The 11,007-nt window shown below is 44.3% G+C and overlaps 1 protein-coding gene across 4 annotated transcripts in view; it reads right to left on the bottom strand.

Annotated features, from left to right (window-relative positions):
• Positions 1 to 11,007, bottom strand: part of LOC110990567 (prostaglandin reductase 1-like) — a 47,793-nt gene that overhangs the window by 13,904 nt on the left and 22,882 nt on the right. The gene's annotated exons all lie outside the window — the stretch shown is intronic.

The following is an 11,007-nucleotide window of genomic DNA, read 5'->3' as shown; positions in this document are numbered from 1 at the left end:
TAAACTTGGCAATGCATTTTACTGAAAATTAAGAAGAGAAAAGACCCAAGACACAATGATGTCAGGTTGTGATACATGTATAACAATGCCCATGTACTATGGTATGAACACGTGTTAAGGTATTGATCTTTATGTCTGATTCAAATACCATTGAATTTAACCAGCCATTTTCCATTTTCAGTGTCTGTAAAAAACAGGATTTTTTAAACAGAAAATACCTTGGGTTTGTCATGCCCGTCCTATTCATCATTGTGACTTAGTGAAAGTAGGTCAGAAGCACTGTGAGCTACAGCTACATGTACTTGTTCACAGGGATTCTTTTCTTTTTTGTTTGGGAAGTGTTCAAACACAGGCTGTGAAAGTTTTTTTGCTAATGGCCTCATTGTTATTCTTTGAATACAGGTAACAGTGATGCTACTGAGCACAATTACCAGGTACCATCACATGGTTCCCATCAGGCATTTCCCTTGTCTTCAAATTTGAACCCACACCCTGTAACTTCCGATGCTCCACGCTTACAAGTACAATCATCTGGACTTTACTGCTCTGTGAAAGCTGCTGGAGAGGAAATGGGCCAGATCCCACTTCAAGTGTCCCCTGAGCTGTGTTCTGAGAACGGACATGCTATGGTTGCACAGAACAGTCCAGAGTGGTATCAACTTAGAAAGAAGATGGTAACATCAAGTAAAGTGCCAGCACTCCTGGGGCTCCGTGGGTCCAAGTGTCAGGAACAGATGCTTAGAGAGGTGATGAAAAGAGGGTTTAGTAGTGTTGTACAAAAAGGAACAATGTCGACAACAGGTACTAACTTTGAAGAAAGGAACTTTTATTCTAAACTATTTTCAGCTTGTACAAGAGAGAGTGGGAGTACTGCATGTAGAGATGTTGCTTGAAGAGTGGTTGTGATGAGACTGGCTAAAAATATGACCAAGTGGTGAAAATAGGGTTGGGAACATAGGCCGGAAGAACAAGGGTAAATCTAACTAAAATCTAATTATAAAGTAATAAATCCTAGACCAGAAGTCTGCCAGAGGAATGTGGTAAGAAGGCCAAAGCAATAAAAGTGGGTCCTGTGTAGGAGTGCTCTTAAATCAATTAGGTGGCTTGACATTACAGGGTCAAAAGTTGAAGGCTCCTAATCTACTGCTTAGAAAAATGTACATGGAGTCTACTGTAGATGCAAGTGTTCTTATTTTTACAAGGGGGAAAAACGCTACAGGAGCCCCCTTCCAGTGAGTGACTACATAATGAAAAGGAAAGTAAAATGACTTGAGAAATTAACAAAAAAAAATTAGGAACGAACGAATGTAACATAGCGTTTTGGCCAATGGACGGTACGGCCGGAGCGTGTGGTACGCTTGGAGGGAGTGCCTGACAAAGAGGAATTGTGATTAAGATCGAGAGCGATATTAGGTGCGAGTGCTGGGGCAGGTTGGTTAGGCTTGGGCGGAACATTAATTGTTTCTTTGGCAATGTCTAGATGTGCACATTTGAGGCGGTCAATGCTAATAGTGTCCTTTCGATGTCCTAGGTCGATGACGAAATGTTTGTCTGAACGGCTGAGAACTTTGAACGGGCCATCGTAGGGGGGTTGGAGAGGTTTGCGTACCGCGTCACGGCGGACAAAAACATGGGTGCACGTATGCAAGTCTGAGGGAACATGAATGTTAGTCCGTTGTTGGGAACGGCCAGGGGGTGGTTGAAGACTTTGCATGGAGCGTTGTAGACGATGAACGTAGGCCGTGGGGTCGAGGTCCACGGCATCTGTGGTAGTATCGAAAAATTCTCCGGGCAAGCGAAGAGTGGTTCCATAGACACGCTCAGCCACACTGTGGCCGAAGTCTGCCTTGACGGCGGTTCGAATCCCCAGCAGGACGAGTGGTAATGTCTCTGTCCAATTGGTTGTGTCAACTTGTGACTTGAGTGATGATTTGAGTTGCCTGTGGAAACGTTCCACTAGGCCATTGGCAATGGGGTGGTAAGCAGTGGTACGTATACACTGAGTGCCAAGTAGGTTGGTCAGGGCACGGAAGAGTGCAGAGTCGAACTGTGCACCACGGTCAGTGGTGAGAGTTGATGGAACGCCGAATGAGGCAACCCAGTGTGTGACAAAAGCACGAGCGACTGTTTCAGCAGTGATGTTAGGCAATGGGATGGCCTCCGGCCAACGTGTGAAACGATCAATGCATGTGAGCATGTATGTATTTCCATTAGATGGCGGTAATGGTCCTACCAGATCGATGTGGACATGTGAAAAGCGACAGTCCGGGGCAGGAAATTGAGAGAGGGGGGGCAAAGGTATGACGACTAACCTTTGCACGTTGGCATTGAATACATGATCGGGCCCACTGTCTGACATCTCGGTTGATAGATGGCCAAACATATCGATCTGTGAGTAGGCGTTGCGTAGTGCGAATGCCTGGGTGTGACAGGGAGTGCAATGCGTCAAATACGGTGCGACGAAACTCTACTGGCACGAACGGACGTGGATGTCCTGTCGAAATGTCACAAATTAATGTTGTGTCGCAAGAATGGAGCGGAACGGCGTGGAATTTGAGGGAGGATGACGATGATGTTTGAAGTTGTGCCAGTTCCGCACTGTTTGTCTGCAATTCCGCCATTTTGCGGAAATCGATGAGAGAAGATTGTTCCAAGCGAAGAGTGTTAAGTTCAACACGTGATAGTGCGTCGGCTGCGACGTTATCTCCACCTTTCACATGTCTGATGTCACAGGTAAATTGTGATATGAAGTCGAGGTGGCGACTTTCGCGAGGGGGGTGACGGTCAGATGAGGTGCTGAGAGCATATGTGAGCGGTTTGTGGTCTGTAAGCACGTGAAACTGTCGACCCTCAAGCGAGTGCCGAAAATGTTTGATGGCGAGGTAAATGGCTAACAATTCGCGACCGAATGTGCTATAACGTGTCTCGGCGGGTTGAAGTCTCTTGGAGAAAAATGCGAGTGGTTGCCATGCGTTGTCCACTCGTTGTTGGAGAACGGCTCCAACAGCGACATCCGAAGCATCTGACATGACGCACAGAGGCGCGTCTGGCTTGGGATGAGCGAGGAGAGTGGCATTAGTGAGGGCAGTTTTGATCGCTTGAAATGCAGCCGTAGCAGTGTCACTCCAAGGCAACGGTGCTGATTTCTTTCCTGCATTAGCGAGCAGATCAGTGAGTGGCTGGAGGACTTGCGAGCAATGAGGAATGAAGCGGCGGTAGAAGTTAACTAGTCCGAGAAATTCGCGCAGTTTGGTCAGAGTAGTTGGCTGCGGAAAATCGCGGATGGCACTGACCTTTGTTTCAAGTGGTTGCACCCCTTGAGCATCAACTCGATGTCCAAGGAACTCAAGTGATTCCGTACCAAGGCAACATTTGGCCGGATTGATGACCACTCCATACTCATTGAGGCGGCTAAACAGAAGACGGAGATGTTGAGCATGTTGTTCGGCGTCGGCACTGGCGATCAAAAGATCATCAATGTAAGCATAACAAAAATCAAGTCCGCGTGTGACTTCATCGATGAATCGCTGGAATGTCTGGGCAGCGTTGCGCAATCCGAACGGCATTCGAACAAATTCAAAAAGTCCAAACGGTGTAGTGATGGCTGTTTTCGCGATATCTTCCGGTGCCATTGGTATTTGGTGATATGCACGGACGAGATCGATTTTTGAGAATATCGTTGTGCCATGTAGTGAGCTGGTAAAGTCCTGTATGTGGGGCACAGGATAACGGTCTGGCACTGTGGATGAGTTCAGGGCTCGGTAGTCTCCACATGGCCGCCAATCACCAGGTTGCTTCTTGGGGACCATATGGAGGGGCGACGACCAATTGCTGTCAGAAGGCCGAATGATGCCAAGAGCCATCATGTGCTGGAATTCATCCTTAGCAACTTTAAGGCGGTCAGGGGCTAGACGCCGTGGGCGGGCCGCTGTAGGCGGGCCTGTCGTGACAATATGATGCGTAACATTATGTTTGACTGGAGTGTCACGACAGGATGATCTACTGGTGATGTCCGGAAATTCCTTCAGGATGTCTGCGAAATGTGATGGGGGCGGTGGCGCGAGGACAAGACCGACCGATTGTGTGTTCGAGGCTTTGCCGGTGATGCTCAACTTGGTTGTGGCATCAAGAAGCCTGTGATGTCGAAGATCTACCAGCAAATTGAAATGACGAAGGAAATCTGCGCCTATTATGGCCTGCTGAATTTCTGCAATTACAAAAACCCAGCGACATGGCCGCCGGATACCAATGTCAAGTGTCAAAGATCTCTCACCGTAAGTAGCAATTGTCGATGAATTTGCTGCTTGGAGATCTTGCCCATGTCGACGGTGGGTGCGCTCCTGCGGGGTAGGAGGGATGACGCTCACCTCAGCTCCTGTATCTACGAGGAATTGGCGTGCAGAGTGGCGGTCAGTTACATAAAACAGGCGAGAGGGTGTGGAGTGGCCGGCAGAGTATGCCGCCTTTACTTGCCGGCCTGGCCGTTTCCCTGGTTGCTGGCATTGAAGGAACAGGGCTGGGTGCACTTGTGGGCCCCGTCACCAAATTTGGCATGATACCAGCACACGTTGGCGTCATCCGGAGGAGTTGGAGTGCTGGCACGGGGTCGACGACTGCGAGAGTGAGAACGGGAGCGTTGAGGGTTAGTCGAGAGTTTCTGGACTTGGGTGGTTAGGCGATTTATCTCGCCTCGAAGAAGCTCTACCTCGCTCTGCAGGTTTGCTGTTGGGGTAGCCACCGGTGTCACGGAGTTCAACCCGTGAGATGGGATGGACACAGCCATGACTTTGTCAGCCAGCTCGGCGAGTTGTTCCATCGTCATTGAGTCTCCTGCCGAGGCGATTACCATCTGTACGCTAGCCGGTAACCGTTGCAAGAATAACTGGCGCAGGATCGAGTCTTCCAGTACGCTGTCACTGCCGCAGTAACTGCGTCGGCTTACGATCGCCAAGTACCTCGTCTGTCAGAAGCTGCTGTGGTCGTTTTTGTTCAGTTGCCGTTGTTCTTTTGATCAGCTCCTCACGCAGGGTTTTGTAGGGGGTGTCTTGTGGAGGATTTAGGAGGATGTCCCTGACTTCCTGGGCAATTGACGGGGTGAGAGCTGAAATGATATGGTTGTATTCCGTTTTCTCCGTATTGATCCCTCTTGTGGCAAACTGGGCCTCCACCTGAGCAAACCATACATGTGGATCTGCTGGCCAGTACTGAGGTAGTTTCAGGCTAACTGCAGCCGTCATGGGTGTGGCAGTCGAGCCCACTGCTGGTGTTTCTTCGAGTGGCATGTTCAAATCACGTCTGGGTCACCAATTTAGTAGTGTTGTACAAAAAGGAACAATGTCGACAACAGGTACTAATTTTGAAGAAAGGAACTTTTATTCTAAACTATTTTCAGCTTGTACAAGAGAGAGTGGGAGTACTGCATGTAGAGATGTTGCTTGAAGAGTGGTTGTGATGAGACTGGCTAAAAATATGACCAAGTGGTGAAAATAGGGTTGGGAACATAGGCCGGAAGAACAAGGGTAAATCTAACTAAAATCTAATTATAAAGTAATAAATCCTAGACCAGAAGTCTGCCAGAGGAATGTGGTAAGAAGGCCAAAGCAATAAAAGTGGGTCCTGTGTAGGAGTGCTCTTAAATCAATTAGGTGGCTTGACATTACAGGGTCAAAAGTTGAAGGCTCCTAATCTACTGCTTAGAAAAATGTACATGGAGTTTACTGTAGATGCAAGTGTTCTTATTTTTACAAGGGGGAAAAACGCTACAAGGGGTCTGTTTGGGCCAGGAAATGGTGGAATTGTGTCAGTATGGCCCAGAATCATCTCTGTAGATTCATGGGCACCCATCTGGGGGCAAAGCAGACAAAAATGGGATTGAAAATTAGTCGGAAGAGCCCCAGGAAGGTGAGGGATGTCATTTGAAAAATGGCCGCTGGGAGGGCTTGGCAACATTCACTTTTTGGGGGGTGAGTTTGTTTTGGGCGGATAATTAAAAAATTCATTGGTTAACCTACTAAAAATTGAAAATCAAATGAAATGTGAAGGACCAAACAACACATTGATTTTTGTTTGAGAGGCCTCAGGGACTTCAGTTGCCTGCCATGGGGCTCCAAACTTGGTTGATTTTACACTATTTTCAGTGGAGCTTGAATTAGTTCAGTGCACCCGTATACGCAATGTTCTGTTTTCAATAATGTGGGTTCGCCCGTACATGCTTCGAACAGCGACGCGGAATATAGTCAGGTGTAAGTGACGCGAGGGTTTGTATAGCATTCGCCGTCGTTGCACACGTCTATGAACACGATAGGCTAGGATATTGCTTACGTTGATAAAGGCTGCAGTGTCCCAATTCAAGGAAAATTCTCCGCCAGGCAGAGGCGCACAGAAAGTACCCCCAGAGATTGATTTTACACTATTTTCAATGGAGCTTGAATTGGTTCAGTGCACCCATAAGGGAAATCCCTAAACTATTGCGAAATACGGAACTTTCCGGCAGCTAATTTTAGCTTGACATTTTAAGTTGCATTCACATATTCATGTGACTGCAAAAATGTCAAATAAAGTTTTCAATATTGCAGAAGTGTAGAAATTAAACATATGCGCAGAGATTAAAATTACAGTTACGGCCAGAGTAAAGGTTTACACGATACACGATAACGCGTGCGTGCATGTATAGGGAGTGGAAGACACGCTCTATATAACGTGTGTGCAAGAACGCAATACACGCAGTTGCGGTTAGCCCGGAGAGACCACTAAGCCCCAACCAATCTCAAGCCATTTACAGTCAACCGCAATACCCGCGTGCGTCGCCGAACACGATACACGAATAAGCGCTTGGCAAACTGGTGTCAAATTCACATATTTATCTGCTCATATTCAGCGCGATACACAAAGAAACACGCAGTGCCTCACAGGCAATATTTTGGTGTCCAGTGTGAGAACAAAAGTGCAGTGTGTGACCTGAACAAAGATTCAATAACTCCGAACGGACAAAAAATTGGCAGTAGTGGCCCAGCGGCCGGATGAACCCCCACACATTTAACAAAGCTATCTGCGTTCAAAGTAGCCTCTTCACGAGAACAAAAGCCGACAGAATGTTTCCGTAAAAATAAAAATTTGTTCGAGAAAAAAAAATACACCCAATCCCCAAAATGATTTTGCAAACCGTTCTTTGAAATAATTATTTTGCCTAGCTGCATGATCATGCAAACGGATTTTTGGCAGAAAGCAAAGCCGTAATTTCTTTGAATTTAAGGAAACCGTGTCATGCCCGGCGAATTTAATGCAAAACGTGGAGTTGACTGTCATCACTGAAATCGTGAAACGATTTTTTTTTTCAGTGGTCAGGTGACCAACCACCCGATTGACCTTTTGGCTTCTATCGCCGAAGAATGCTTTTTTATGCAGCCGACCTTGTCTTCAATTTCCTTTAAAAATCATGATGACCTTCAAACTTGTGTGAACAAGGACGTAATTTTTCACCCAAGTCTTACCCAACTAACCTAACTGGACGACACACGACCAAGCGGTCGGCAAACTGGTGTCAAATTCACTTATTTATCAGGCCATATTCAGCGCGATCCACGAAAACACACAGCCTAAAAGGAAGTGTTTGTGTGTCCTGTGTGAGACTGAGAACAAACATATGTAAAACTGTCAGTAATCGAAGCTAGCCACAACCCCCCACGAACAGTGAGTAGCGGCCCAGCGGCCAGATAAATCCTCTTCACTTTATTTATCGGCCCTGGTCGTGTGACCCAGCACGATACACGAGAAAACGCAACAGAAAATACTTCGACGACCTGTGTGAGAACACCCAACTGCAAAATTACGAACAAGCAAATTTACATGTTGAAAAAGATTATTTTTAGTGCCCAGGTCCCAGCTGCACGAACTCCCAAACATTTGAGAAAAGCGGATGAAAATCCCCGACAATAAACAATAAATATACGAAAAATATATCTAATCCTAAAATACGCGTTACCAACAGTGCAAACATGAAAAATTTACAGAGATTTCATGCATAGAACAAACTGTGGATCTGACCGAGTCTTCTGGATAACTGTTTTCGTAAATGATTGGCTTTGCCTGGTTTCTTGTCTGTAACTCAATTCCTTACAATCCTTATGGGGCAAGGGAATCACAGAGTAGTACGAGTGCATAACATGGTTTAGTTTGTGGTATTGAGCCCTCGCTAGTACGGTGTAAATGACTTGAGGAACTTCCATGTTCTGGGTATTGAAAGAACAGACACCAGGTTAACACGTTCATTGATTCACTTTTTAAATTTCTAGAGATGAAAAGATATAAGAATTCATGTACGTGTATTTATCGAGGGTGGCAAATGTCCAAAATAACATTTTGGCCTTAATAGTTCAATTAACTGAAAACCTGTCTCGTTGAAACAAGCACAAAGTTTCACCTAATATCAAGAGCCTGTCAGATTTGGGGTTTTCCTTGTCGCCTGTTTATTCCACTTGACACGGTCAACCGCTGGAATTTGCAAGAATGGAGAAGTGTTCTTTCAAAAATCACCCTGGAAGTTTAGAGTTAAGCTTAGCGTTTACTGTGGTAAATACGAGCTGCACCATTTTTATGAACGAACTGTTAGTGCTCAACCGGTTTTTGTATGCTCGAAATCGGTAATTTAGGCCAAAGGTTAACTGTACCTTTCTAAGATGCGGTTTTAAAAGATGTGGCAATAATATATATGCTGTCCTATCTCTGACTTACCTTTTTTTTCATTTAGGATTGCAAACCTTCAAACTCTTCCTGTGACATCGATGTTCAATACAAATGCTGGAGAACTGGATGAAGATGCCACCCAAGCTTTAGCTTTTATTTGGCAAAAGTGCTTGTTCGGTTTTAATAAAAAATTTAAGAGCTACAACTATTTTCAAAAGCTTTTGTCACAACAAAATCTTGAACAAACCTTCAATGCTTTACAAAACTTTGTCGAATAAGTAACTTTTGCAAAAAGTACAACCAAGTCAATGACACAAACTAGCCGAAGAAATTTATAATAAGATACAAAAATCTGATGGCCGTAAAACATTGAACCACTTTCTGAAAGAAAAGGAAATACATGTAGGCTGAAACTCACTGAATAATCCACGTGACTACACGTAAGTGCAACATGGTCTGAAAATTCTTAGCATCACTGCCCACATCCGCCCCTTTCCCCCGATCCCCGATTTTTTTTCTTTATTAGACATCGATACAACTATTTTTCATCTATCATTAAACTTGTCTCAATAACCTTACTCAAGTAAAAGTAACGCCACACAACAACTTTGTTCTCTTTTCCATAACGGAAAAAATCAGAAATTACAGAAAAGTCCATTTTAAGTGTTTCTTGACTTTGATCGTGTATTGCGCCTCGGCAATCATCAAGGCTGGTTTTCCTCATTAGCCAGTTTGTCACCTAAATGGAAAAAATGAAAGGATTTGTAAAGAATAATGCACATTCTAATTAAACTGATTTAAAAAAATGAGCTCAATACATGCACACACACAAAATTCATCAACTTACCATCAGAACTATTGCCCAAGTTTCTTTATCTTACACGTAGCCTTGGCGAAAGTTCAAAATATTCTGAATTAAAATGCATGGAAGTGATAAAAAAGTTTGTTACTGAAAAGTCATGCTGAAAATAGTCCAAATCTGTTATCAAATTAAAAGCAGTATTTTTCATACCGTGACCATGACTATAAATACATTTACATTTATGGCAGCGTAAGCACCGAAGTTGACAATTCACCTGGGTGTCACGCGGACGATCGCTCATTAAAGTTGTATTCCAGAACCACATGTCACCTTGCAAAGGCTTTGTAGAAAGAATGCAGCTTGATATAGCTACTATGTCCTAAAATCAGCCCGAGCATGCCCAATAAAGTATTGCAAATAAACCACATCCGAGGCATCGCCGCCGCGCAGCAAAAAATTGTTTACCACATGCCGCCATGATGATTTGCAACAGATAAAACTTGCTCTAGTTAACCTGATTTCCCACATTTGTGATTTGAGGACCATGTACGTATAAATTCGTAAATATGCAGTTGTGTAGATGTCATAATTAAGACTAAAATTAATTTAATTATTATATCTGTGTTTTCTTCTGAAATAAATAAGTCGTGAATGTTTTATTTCAGATAATTGACAAAACAAAACGTAAGGACTTAAACAAGTTGAATGTCAGTTGGTCCCACTGCGCATGATTAGCCATCTAGTATACACACTGTCTTTAGTCTCGGTACAGGGTACCAATAATAACGGCATCATGCGGACCATGTACCAAGGCAGTGTCCAACAAAACTACGTGTTTATTTGCAGACTATATTCCGTGGAAATTCTTTTCAGATTATGAGAAGACTTCATACTGGGGAATCCTAGTCTTCCATTTTTATGCTAGGTCTAGACTACGCCCGTTGCAACATACAGTGAAAATCCAGCATTTTTCAGTCGGAAATGTGATGTATTAGCTTTTGGTGAGGGTGCCGGGGAAATTTGAACTGAGGCTTTTTCCTTGCCACTTTCCTCAGGTTCTTAAAAACAAATTTACAACACTAAAGTTGATGGGACGTGCATTTGGCCATCAGAAGCTGATTTTTCACAAGCAGGATTTTTCTTGTAATAATTTATTCCTTTTCATTTTTTTATTTTAGGAAGCGAATATACATGTAGTACCAGTGAAAGCCAGACGCGGCGTGGATTAGCTTTTATTCAGAGGGAACTGTATGAAACTCGTAATTAAGGCAAAGCTGGCTCTCCCTGCGACAAAATGACTGATTGAATCAAATGGCTATTAATTAAAAATGGCACTTTAATTTATCCTAAAGACTTTTGGCCTCGTTAATGTTCGCAATACAGATCACCTACCGAACTACACGTGCATAATCAACTTTTTTGTGACGTCAGTGCTATGCGGGTACGTGATTGGTCAATCGGTGGTATGGTCGTAGTCGGTCCGCGTGCTTGTTCTTGAGAGACGGATTGAGATGAAGGTCCGT

This window comes from Acanthaster planci, linkage group LG20 (assembly GCF_054643075.1).
Source record: "Acanthaster planci isolate LZ-2023a linkage group LG20, COTS_SCS, whole genome shotgun sequence".
In the NCBI taxonomy this organism is placed as follows: domain Eukaryota; kingdom Metazoa; phylum Echinodermata; class Asteroidea; order Valvatida; family Acanthasteridae; genus Acanthaster; species Acanthaster planci.
The sequence above is the reverse complement of the archived record's forward strand: the minus strand, read 5'-3'. Positions and strand labels throughout refer to the sequence as shown.